Raw genomic sequence first — 13,210 nt, forward strand, 5'->3', positions numbered from 1 at the left:
ATGAAATAGTTTGCAATACATAAAACTGAGCTTCCTATTGACATTTATATGTAGAAGTAATCTCAGAAATGATCATGTTTATATTAGACATAGGTTTTTTGGGGAGATATATATGCAGATGTACCAGTGAATGGTTAACAGATTTGAGTTAATCTTCATTCTTTTAACTCACCACTGTTATCACCTTTTGTTTTTATTATGTAATGATTTTATTAGATGGCAGTAAAATCATTTACTCTTTAACACCTTTGGTTTTATTATATAGTGTTTACATTAGATAGTAACAGTATAGTGATGTCAAAAGTCTACAGTAAAAACCATAATCATTAAATTAATAATATTTTATGTGACCACAGGTATTTAATTTTTGAAATCACAGTCATTATTGTTATATGAGGCCTTTTACCTACAGCTGGCCATAATTGATCTTTTTTCTAAAATCCATTACCTTTCTATATATCTCTCTACTGTTTCTAAACTGGATTATAGTTTATATCCCAAATACATCCTTTTAAATTTTAAATTAGATCCTGTCAGTTTTGTACTTAAAACCCTTGCAGTATATTCCCATTATATTGTACTTACAGTAAAATCTATAGAGTTAGTGCTGGACCCTGCTTGTGCCTTGACGCATCTTCACCACCCATCATTCTTCAGCGGTGCTGCAACACATTGGGCCTTTTTGTTGCCCAGACTTCCCAAATCCTTCCACCTCAGGGCCTCTCAAGACTGTTACTCCTTTGCTTAGACAATAATTCTCCCTCATCTTCATAGGGCTGACTACATTTTGTCATTCAGACCTCAGCTTAAATGTCACTATACCAGCCATCCCACCTGAAGAAATGGCATGACCAATGCAGAACAGTTATGGTATTTTAGATTTAACCTGTGAAAATTACTTACATTTTATTTGTAAACTTATTATTTCAATGGAGAATTTATACATGTGGTTCTAGCACTGGCCTTTATTCTGAATGAGATTATTAAAGCTAAGGTCATAGTCTGTGGGTTAATTATCACAAGATTGTTGATAAAATTGGCCTTCTCTGATAAGCATGGTTTATGACTTTAAGTAAACAAATAATGACTTTCAACAACAAATTATCATTCTCATTCTCAAGATTATCAGTCAACAGCCTGTGCAACTTTTGATCTACAGTCGCTATTTAAAACTGTTGGGCCTAGATGACTTGGAATTTCAATATTTTTGGATTTTAGAAAGATAATATGTACATATATATTACACTACATGCACAACAGGGGTTACTTCAGAGAAACATGAAGCGATAATATTCTGTTCAGTTCAGGTGAGAAATGTCACCACAAGAGTTCACACATTTGCAAATTCACAAATAAATTTTTGCCTCCTCAATCCTGTATCTCCAGTATCTAGATTACTGCCTGGTACGTAGAGCCTGGTCAGTAAATATTTGTTTACTAACTGTATGGATGACCCCCTGGGAGCTCACTGAGGTACTTCTGTTGTGGCCTCACTGCCTGCTCATCACCGCCCCACCCCCGACTGCCCTGTGCATGCATTAGGCCCGCCTCTGAGCTGAGTGCTTTCTCCAAGAAGTCTGCCTCCATCAGTCTGCCTCCATCACACTGACAAGATGGGTCTCCTATTCTCTGAACCCCTCTTACACCTTTTAACATCTCCCTCTCTTTTTTTATTCCCCCATATTAGGGGGATTTTTAAATACAGATATGAGGAGATTTCTTTAACATTTTGAGACTTCAAATTATTTAAATATTTTTATAGAGTAGTGGCTGAAAGATTCAGATTCCAAAGAGCAGATATCAGAATGATTTTTCAACAAAATTTCTTTATTTTCTACTCAAAGTACCAATCCATAGTATCAGATATTACCCTTACTAGCTTCTTAGCCTTCTGGTGGTGAACTAGTTCCAGGTCTGTTTCAAATTTGTTTGACAGCTCTTAGCAGAACTGAATGTCACTGCCGCGCCCTTTCACCCCAGTCCTAGGAGGACTAGACAAAAAAAGCCTGAGCTCTGTCAACCAGCCTGATTTACTGCTTCTCCCCCTTGGGTGGCCCACATCCATCAAGATGGGAGGCATCCAGTGACCTCTTTTCTTTCCTCATTTGGGACACTTCTCCTTGTCTATAATGTATGTAAATTTTCTCATTGGAAAAGAAAGGCCCGACCTGCTGTAACAAACGTTTGTGAAAACAGTTTACCATTACCATATATATATTCAGAAGTACAAGAGTCGTTCTACAGGAGGCCATGCGTGCACACACATGCACATACATATGTATGCACATCCTAAATTTTTTAAATCCTTGCAAGCAGTTTCAGTCATTATGTCCCCATAAATACCTGGCTCAATGCCTTGCATATAATTATCACATAATACTTGTTGTTGCAATCTTCTAAATTTTAACTGTCATAAGGTAACCAAATTATTACCTCCTGAGAGCTAAGTGGTGGTGGGGATGCCTAGGACTTTAGACGCTAAACCAGAAACCATGGTGATCCTAACTATAAATCACAATTTCCTTCTAATAACTAAGCTCCCTATCACTCTTCTGTTAACAACCCAGCTTTTGAAAAAGTCATCTTTGTCATCCCTTAAAGATTCCAAACTAGTCCTATCTGTCCTCTCTTGTCAGATGACTTCTTACCCCTAAAGTCTGCCTGTACTCTCACCATTCCACTGAGCCTGTCCTCACCAAAGCCACCTCTGAGGTTATAATATAATTGGGGATCTGATTGGTGTACTCCTTTCCCTAGTCCGTGTCTCTGTAGTGCTCCCAGTTGTTGGACCCTCTTCCTGAGGCTGTCTTTCCTTGGCATCACTGATCTCACTAGTTGGTGGCCCTCAGTTTCTTTCACGGGTTGGCTTATTTTCCTGTTTGTACTGCCTCTCTCTATTATTGATCTTTTCTCATACTTTCTCTTAGTCATCCACTCGTGTAAGACTGAGTGGTGCCTCCAGCATCTGTACCTGCAGCTTAATCCTTTATGCTGAGGTTCAAATCTTTCTATCTACCTTCCTGGTAGACACCTCCACTGGAACATTCCTGAGGCCTCTTCAACTTAGCAAGTTCAAAAGCAAACTTGTCATCTTCTCTTTCTCATCAGCTCCAAATCAGTTCTTTTTCTCCTGTACCCCAACTCAATGAGAAGGGATGGAGACGTCAACCAAGATTCTCTGTAACCCTCCTGTTTTATCAGACAGCTAGTTTTCAGTACCACCCACTTGTCTCCATCCTCCTGTTCTGCCCCTCATTATTTCTTATTGTTTCTTATCAGGACACTTGAGTGTCTCCTCATAGTCTCAGCATCTAGTCTTGCCTGTTTCAAGTCCACTTCTGTCCTGTTGAAAAGCTCATCTTTCTAAAATATAAATTGGATCTGTCACTCCCCTGCTTAAAACTTTTCAGGGTGACCCATTCCCCGTTAGCTAAAACCTAAACTTGTTAGGCATTGCTACTGTTTATACTTGCTCATGACTGTCCTTTATTTCTCTCACACTCCTACTGTCAACTTCTCACTCCTGACTCCTCTAGGCAGCAGGCAGTCAGAACCACTATAGTGCTGAAAGCCCCTGCCTACTCCATTCTGGTCTTTCCTGATACTCAGTCACTGCTCCTCTGGGAAGCTTCCCCTGCTCACCTTCCCATTTGCCTCCAGTATGAATTTGTATCCCTTTCCAATCTATCATGGAGGATTTAGTGTTCCTGCAGTGGTTTTCTCTTCTTTGTACACCCTTGCATGTAGGTACTGTCATCATTGTCTTGCTAGTACCACTCTTCTGCTGTATCCAATCTCCCTAGTGCAGGAGCTGTCTTTTTCATGTCCACATTCCCAGTATTTAGCACAGTCACAACATGCAAAAGATGCTGTGTGTATGTTGAGTGAAGGAATATGGATAGTTTATTAGTATACATGTATGTTACATGCCATTGAATCAACTCCTAGGCCTGGCAGTCTGTGAATGAATCATGTCCACAACGTTCTGTCCTCAACAGCCCAGCTCAGCTACTGTAGTCTTGGTCCTATAGCTTCTTTTATGGGGTCATCTCATCTCATATTTGGTCTTCTTTTCTGCTCTTTTTTTTTTTTTACTAGCATTATTATCTTTTCCAAAGAACTCTGCCTTCTCTTGTTGTGCCCAAAGTAGGATAGCCTCAGTTTTGTCATTTTTGTCTCTAGTGATGTTCCAGGCTTCATTTGCTCTAGGACTCACTTGTTCATCTTTCTGTTAGTCTGGTATATCCACAGAGCTTTCCTCAAATACCAAGTTTCATAGGAATCAACTTTTTTCCTATCACCCTTCTTCTCTGCCCAATTTTCATATCTGTACATAGTGGTTGGGAGTAAGAGGGTATGAGTGATCTTAGCCTTGGTCTCTAATGACACATCTTTGTTCCTAATTATCTTTCCTAATTCTTCTGTTGCTATCCTTCCAAGTCTCAGCTTTCTCTGGATTATTTTTATTTTATAAGTATACAGTCTTACTAAATGTCCAGGCGACTCCTCAGCTTATTATCTGCCAAGTGTTTGCGATATAGTTTTACAGTTATTTTTCTCAAATTTTTTCCAATAGGAAAGTAAATCATATGGTGTTCTAATTTTCATTATTATTCTTGTTCACTTTTTGATAAACAGTACATAGTGAGTATTCCTATTTGTTGAATTAAAGTGAGGATATTAACACTCGTTTTCTTATGTCCTGTGAATTCTCATATGGTAGCTTTGTGTACTTTCTAAATTTTGAGCAATTGCTTTTGAATTAAAATATAAATATCATGTCTACCGAACACATAAGCAGTTCTGTATGTCATTGCCATGCAAAAAGTAACATGCTGTTAAGGGATAGTTTAATTTTGATAAAATTAATATTTTCTTCAATTATTAGCATGTATTGAACATAACTGTTAGCACTGACATTCTGCAATTTTTTGGTATATACGTTCAAGGTCATCAAATTACTTGTGATGTTTCTGTGAGAATAGGGTAAGTCATGACACAGGTACTGCATGTTTCCTGTATGTTTAGTGATTATTGCAACAAACAAGACTTGGTCACTAAGCATCTGTCCCCAGAAATAGTTGTTCGTGTATGTCTTCATTTAAAGTCTGAGCATTACTGAGAAACACACTTGACTTGTGAGTGATACAGAGGAAGGTTCTCTTTTTTCCTCCCACCCTCTCTGCCTTGCCACACAACAGTCAGGAGTCTTAGTGCATTCCAAATACCTGCCACAGCAATGACAGCATTCCTGAAGGAGGAGGATGTGGGCTTTCTTTTTTACCAGCTCACTTATTTAATGGATGCCCTTGGAAAACAGCAGTGAATGAGGTTTTCTCCTTTCTTAAGGGGCACCATGAGTCACAGTACTTCAGAGACTGTTGTTATACCATGGTGGACCCTAAGACAAGGCCTCAGTGAGGATATCTTTATATTTTCTCTGCCATGAAATTGAACTAGAAAATGCCTTTGGTGTGAGTAACAGTGGTTTGTGGCCTCCGGATAATTTTATAAGCAAAATGAAGATTCTGCTGGCTGTATGACATTAAGTGGTATGGCTTTTTTACATAGTTTTTTTTTTTTTTTTTTTTTTAAAGATAAACATCATTTCATGAACAGAAGGGACATGAGACTGCGATATCAGCAGTTCATTTACTCTTTCTCAGTTTCCGAAAACAGTTAGATGTTGTCAGTGTTCATTTCACTTTTATAAACTGTATTTAGTTCTGTTTTTTGTGTACTTCTGACTTCATGATCACTAACTGAAGTTCAGTCTTGCATGGTCATATAGTGATTTTTATTTTAAAGCTGACTTAAGACCTCATGTAAAGTGAACAGCCAAAATAGTTTGACTGTTAATCTTCCAAAATAATTTCAATTAACAACTTAGTATTATTTTTAGAGTTTTTATCTCCAAAAACTAAACTTTGTAAATCATATAGGTAACTAATTACTTATTGCTTAAGTAGGTAGGAAAGGTAGTTTCTGATAATAAATGTAGTAGTTAAAAATTTCACTTGATTAATTTCATGATTCAAGAACAGATACCATTAAAGCCATAGCCATGCTTTTTTACCTAACAGTTGGATATTTGAATTGTTGTCACCTCTTTATTTGTATGTATGTCAGGAAAGGTTATTCTGGTTAGTTCTGAGTCACCTATTTAATTGTTCTATTATCCACAGCTATTAAGAACTCTGAGTATTTGCATTTGGTAAGTTTTAAATCAATATAAGAATATATTAGTCTATATTTACAAATACACATGGACGTTCCAGTCTTTAAAAGACATTTAGTAAATATTTAAATAAATAAAAATAATCCATTTTTTTACTAAAATATTAGTTTTAACTATTTTTTCTAAAAAACATATTCCTTAAATATATTTAGTAAATGAATTTTAATTTAACTATTTTTATGTAGGTAAAGTAACTTTAGCGATTTTTAATTCAAAATGCTTTTATATTATTTGTAGTCATTGAAATTATAAGGGCGTAAGAAGTATAATTCATGACAAATAAATATGGTGCCATTCTAAAAATATAGACACATAAATTATTGATTGCTTATATATGATATATGTAATCCAGAGCAAAATAATTTCCCATAATCAGTATTATGTCAGATCTCAGACCCCATAGTGCTCCATTTCATCAGTGAGCAAGAGTTATTAGATGTACGTTTTCACTGCAGCATGATGTGCTGGGGGAGTATGTTCAAACAAGGTAAAGGAAGAGAAAATGTAAATCTAATAATGCAGATAAAGACTATGCACAACTCTTAAGTCTATGCTTATTCTATTCAAGAGAACATTTATTTTACATTATACCTCTACCTGTCAGAATCTTTTAGACATTTTCACTGTCTGAACTCTTTATTTATTTTTTTATTGTTCAAGTACGGTTGTCTCCATTTTCCCCCCACCATTCCCCACTACCCCAGCCATCCCCACCTCCCACCCTTGATCCTGACCCTATTTGGCTTTGTCCATGTGTCCTTTATACATGTTCTGGAAAACCCGTCCGCCCTTTTCCCCCTTTACCCTGTCCCACCTCCTCTCTGGTTACTGTCAGTCTGTTCTTAATTTTACTGTCTCTGGTTATGTTTTGCTTGCTTGTTTGTTTTTCTGATTAGGTTCCACTTATAGGTGAGATCATAATGATATTTGTCTTTCACCACCTGGCTTATTTCACTTAACACAATGCTATCCAGATCCATCCATGCTGTTGCAAAGGGTAGGAGCTCCTTTCTTTCTGCTGTGTAGTATTCCATTGCGTAAATGTACCATAGCTTTTTGATCCATTCATTTACTAATGGGCACCTAGGTTGCTTCCAGCACTTGGCTATTGTAAATTGTGCTGCTATGAACATTGGGGTGCATGGGTTCTTTTGAATTGGTGTTTCAGGGTTCTTAGGGTATAATCCCAGCAGTGGAATTGTCAGGTTGAAAGGAAGTTTCATTTTTAGTTTTGTATTATGGAATCTGAGGGAGGATCTCAGATATTCCATACAGCAATATTTTTACCAATATGTCCCCCAGAGTAAGGGACATAAAGGAAAGAGTAAACAAATGGGACCTCATCAAAATAAAAAGCTTCTGAACAGCTAAAGAAAACAGCATTAAAATGAAAAGAGAACCAACCGTATGGGAAAACCTATTTGCTTGTGATACCTCAGACAACAGTTTAATCTCCAAAATATATAAACTCACACGACTCCACTCTAAGAAGACAAACAACCCAATTAAAAAATGGGCAAAGAACTTGAACAGACACTTCTCCAAGGAGGACATCACTGTCTGAACACTTAAGAAACAATTCATAATGTATAATGTCATGCACCTTGTAACTGAATTAACTAAAAGCTCAGTCCAGTTTAGCATTTCTAGAAAATAAATGTTAGAAAAGAGGAAAAAGGAAAACAATATTTTTATATGATTTTTCAGAAAGTGGAAGACTATAGACCTCAAATCTTGATGTTGCTCTTTGAGCAAAGAGATCGTTAAAATGTTTGTGGGCCTTTTAAAGTAATAAACTGTGTATGTTATATGTATGTATGCATTTATACACACACATTGCTTCTATACATGTTTATTTCTATATACACACACTTATTACTGTGTACATACATGATAATGTAGTTATCATTTATTGAGTATACACTATGTGGTCTACGGCCATACCACCCTGAACGCGCCTGATCTCCTCTGAGTATACACTATGTGCCAGGAAGAGGACTTTACATAAATCAAATGATTTAATCCTTAGCACCTCAAGAAGTGATGTTTTTATCCTCATTTTATATATGAAGCCACTGAGCACAGAAGAGAGTAGTAAATAAGTCACCCTAGATCACATAGCTAGGAAGTGGTGGATCTGTGGGTCAGAGTTCAAATACAGCAACCCCTACTTAAAAGCACTATGTAGTAATGGTAGACAAAGAGCCCACAACCTCTATGAAAAATCTGTTAAGCCCTGGCCAGTGTGGTCATTTGGTCAGAGCATCATCCCATAAACTGCAAGGTCTCAGATTCAATCTCTGGTCATGGCACAGGCCTAGATTGAGGGTTAGGTCCCCAGTCAATGCATGTACAAGAAGCAACTGATTGCTGTTTCTCTCCCACATCAATGTTTCTCTCCCTCTTTTTCCCTCACTTCCTCTCTAAAAATCAATAAGCATGTCCTTGGATGAGTATTAAAAAAAAGTCTTTTAAGAAAAAGATATAACCTGGTAGAAGGACACACATCATGAAATTCACAAAGGAACTAAAATGGCCAGTAAATATGAAAAGATATTAAAAGTCATCAGTACTCAAAGAATGCATATCTTTGAGTGCATTGTAATGCATTAAAATTGCATTAAATTGACATTTTAAAAAAACCTCCCCAGTTGGCAAGTGTTGAAAAGCTCGCTAATTCCTGCTTTTTTGCAAAGTTACCAAGAAACAAACTACCTTGTCATTTTTTCCTCCATGATTGTCCTAGGAGTGTAAATTGGCACAACTATACAGAAACATACACGTATATGTATGTATGTGTATGTGTGTGTATGAATATGCATATATAATTTACTTAGAGAGTCTAAGAATTTATCTTAAGAAAAACATCAGAGAAGTAAACAAAGAAATATGTATAGGGATGTTTATTGAAGCATTGTTTTATATAACCAAAATCTAAAAAAAACAACTGAAATGCTCATTAATAGGTTAAACAAATTATGATATATTTAATTAAATACTGTGCATCCTGTACAATGGATGAGATGAACACACACTCCTTTATAATGGATGAGATTGATACACACTCATGCATTTATTATCCTCTCATTTAAAAATATATATCATTTACAGTATGTACAGTTTTTCATGTACAAATTATCTTGACAAGGGGTAAGAAGTAGAATTTCAGAAAAATTTATCTTTCTACTTCAAAATTTTGTGTTTGACTATTTGCAAAGATCATACATTTTTATTTAAAAAGTAAATCTTTATCGTTAAAAAATGAAGAGAAACTGTCCATAGAGTCAGCATACTCGTGAAAACAAAGTTACACTAATTTATTTTCTTCATAGGCACACCCTTGATTTCACAGTCCAAAAAATGACACCAAGTAAATCTAAATTTCAGCAAGTCATTTGACAGTTTTTCGATATGCTTTTAGAATTAACATTGCTGGAATAATTATAGCCAGAGTGTCCTAATGTTAGTCTAGATAGAAGTCTCTAGTTATTTCAATAAAATTTTTTCAACAGTGTTTATCACTTTATTAGCCATTTGAAAATGGAGGAGTAAAAATTTCTTTAGCCAAATTTATCAAGATTAATCTGTTAAGGTTAGCTTATCTAGCCCTACCTTACATTTACATTATACTTACAAAGTTTCTATACTGCTTTTGTGTAACCCTATGATGGAATATCCTAACCTTAGTGACAAAATTTATCATGATTTATTAATTAGTAATACCACCGAATCAAAACCATAAACTTCAGAGGAATTCTGGTTTCCAGAAATGGTGTAAGAACCTGTATTAGGTTAACCATTCCACAGTCAAAAATGGTAAGCTCTGTACAAAATATGGAAAACAAGTATTTGGAGCACTGAAGCATCCTTAGAAAGCAAACAAACTAGAAGAAATGCATCAACCTTTGAAGGAGGTGAACTTGCTGGCCAAGATGTTTCTTTATGTAGCTTTCACCTGAGGGTTCTCTCCAGTCTGCAGCACCTGGTGATTAATTATTCCTTCAGCAGAAAGTCACAGAATGGTGCTGTAAGTGCTATAAGGAATGCCGCCAAAGAAACTAACAGGTGGTAGAAACTTACATCTAAAGGAAGAAATGAAAGCACCATAAATGGTGAATATGTGGATAAATATAAAAGGCAAACTTTGGGTTTTTTAAAAATTTTTTTAAAAAGATAATCAATTGTTGAATGTCAGAAAAATTAAGTTGAATTCACAATCAAAAGCTTTCTTTGTAGAAAACTCCAAGTCCAGATAGTTTTATTAACAAATTCTATGAAACATTTAAGGAGAAATAATACCAATTTTACACAAAGATTATCAAAAAAACCACCTTTTTTTATTTGGTAGAAAAACTTAAGTCCATATATTTTTACGAGTAAATTTTATGAATCATTTAAGGAAGAAATAATACTGATTTACACAAACTATATCAGAAAACATAGGAGGAGCAAGCATGAAGGGCATCCCAGCAGCATATAATTCAGGTGATCGAGGAGATTTCACCACTGAATCTCACAGGTCTCCTACCACAGAAGTTCACACCACAAACTCAGGGAGTCAAAACACATCAATTTATGAAGCAGAGGCAAACAAGAAGAGTCTCTCAAATAATGTTTGTTTCTTTATGCACCCATAAAAGAAACAAACCCCAAAGGAAAGGAGAGGAGGAATCCTCAGAAAGAATGCTAAATGAAATAGAGGCAAGATAAACAATGGTTATAAGGAAGCTCAATGAGCTCACAGACAATTACCAAAAACTACAGGGAAACTCCAAGGAACTTATTTCAAACTATATCAACATGAAAAAGGACATAAAAACTATCAATAAGAGCCAAGAGGAAATAAAGAATACAATCTCCGAATTGAAAACCACAGTAGGAGGAATCAAAAGCAGACTAGATGAAGCAGAGGATCGAATCAGCTAGCTGGAGGAAAAGGTAGAAAAAAACTCCCTGAAAGTGCAAGAAAAGGAAGATGACTCAAAAAGAACAAAGAGGGGTTAAAGGAAATGCAGGACAACATGAAACAATAATCTCTCTATAATAGGGACACCAGAAGGAGAAGAAGTAGAGCAAGGAATAGAAAACCTATTTGAAAAAGTAATGATGGAAAACTGTCCTAATCTGATGAGAGAAAAAGTCACACAAATCCAGGAAGCAAAGAGGGTCCCAATGAAGAAGAATGCAAAGAGGCCCACTCCAAGACACGTCATAATTAAAATGGCAAAATTCAAAGACAAAGAGAATTTTAAAGGCAAAAAGGGAGAAATAGGAAATAACATATAAGGAAGCCCCAATAAGACTAGCAGCTGACTTCTCAACAGAAGCAGTGCAAGCCAGAAGGGAATGGCATGAAATATTCTGAGTAATGAAAAGAAAAGGCCTGCAACCAAGACTTCTGTACCCAGGAGGGCTCTCAATTAAAATGGAAGGCAAAAGAAGGAGTTTCCCAGACAAAAGAAGGCTGAAAGAATACACCTCTACCAAGCTAGCACTGCAAGATATGCGAAAGGGACTGCTTTGAGAAAAGGAAGAAAAAGAGTGAGAGAGGAACACAGGTACAGGGGGAATAAGTGAAAAAGTACCTATCAGTAATAATCTTAAATGTAAATGGATTAAATGGTCCAATCAAAAGACACAGAGTAGCCGAATGGATAAGAAAACATGATCCACACGTATGCTGCCTACAAGAGACCCATCTCAGAACAAAAGACCCACACAGACCGAAAGTGAAGGGTTGAAAAAAATATTCCAAGCATATGGACAGGAAAAAAAACCCGCAGTAGCAATACTTATGTCACACAAAATAGACTTCAAAACAAAGGCTAAAAAAAAAGAGACACAGAAGGACATTTCATAATACTCAAGGGAAGAATCCATCAAGAAGACAAAAACATTATAAACATATATGCACCCAACACAGGAGCGCCTAAATATATAAGGAAAATTTTGGAGGACTTCAAGAAAGATAGAGAGAGTAACACAATTATACTACGGTATTTTAACACTCCACTGTCAAAAATGGATAGATCTTCCAAACAAAATATCAACAAGGATATTGCTTCATTGAACAACAGCCTAGATCACAGTTGGCAAACACAAGGCCCGAGGGCTGAATCTGGCCCTCCACCTTGTTTTATCTGTCCCAGCACCTTGTTTCTACCCAGCGGCAGCACTGAGTTCCTTTCCCCTAGTTAAGCAGTAGTTATATTTATACAGTCCTAAAATTATATTTGGCCCTTTGAAGGAAGCCACATGGCTGATGTGGCCCCTGGTGAAAATGAGTTTGACACCCCTGCCCTAGGTCAAATAGACTTAATGATATATATATAAAGCCTTTCATCCCAAAGAAGCAAAATACACATTCTTTCCAAAAGCATATGGATCATTTTTAAAGATACACCACATGATAGAACACAAAACAAGCCTCAACAAATTCAAGAAAGTTGAAATCATATCAACCATCTTTTCAGACCACAAGGGCCTTAAAATAGAAACCAACCTTAAGGAAAATAAACTCAAAAACACTCAAATTCATGGACATTGACTAGCGTGCTATTAAACAGTGAGTGGGTTAAGAATGACATCAAGTTAAAAATCAAGAAGTTTCTAGACACAGATGAAAATGAACTCACAACAGTCCCAAACTTATGGGACAGGGTGAAGGCAGTCCTGAAGGAAGTTCATAGCTATACAGGCCTAACTAAAAGATACAGAAATATCTCAAATAAACAACCTAATCCTGATGCGGATCCTGGCCCACGGGATCTGTGTGTTGTGGCTGCAATGGACAAATTCACACAGATAACAGAAATACTGTGGAGAAAAAGGGATGGCATGGCCACTTTCTAAGTGAGAGAAAGGCTAGAGAGCCAGAGAGCCAGGACCCCTGCCTAGACAGACTTTTATTGGTTTTCTGGGTACATTACATTGAGGATGATCCTCATTTACTATGTACAGGTTCCTTGTAGG

At 36.4% G+C, this 13,210-nt stretch overlaps 1 protein-coding gene across 9 annotated transcripts in view; it reads left to right on the forward strand.

Moving 5' to 3' along the window:
- The window catches only part of EXOC2 (exocyst complex component 2), a 254,795-nt gene that overhangs the window by 188,674 nt on the left and 52,911 nt on the right, over window positions 1-13,210 (forward strand). The window lies entirely within an intron of this gene.

The sequence above is a fragment of the Desmodus rotundus genome, chromosome 3 (genome assembly GCF_022682495.2).
Source record: "Desmodus rotundus isolate HL8 chromosome 3, HLdesRot8A.1, whole genome shotgun sequence".
Taxonomy (NCBI): Eukaryota; Metazoa; Chordata; class Mammalia; order Chiroptera; family Phyllostomidae; genus Desmodus; species Desmodus rotundus.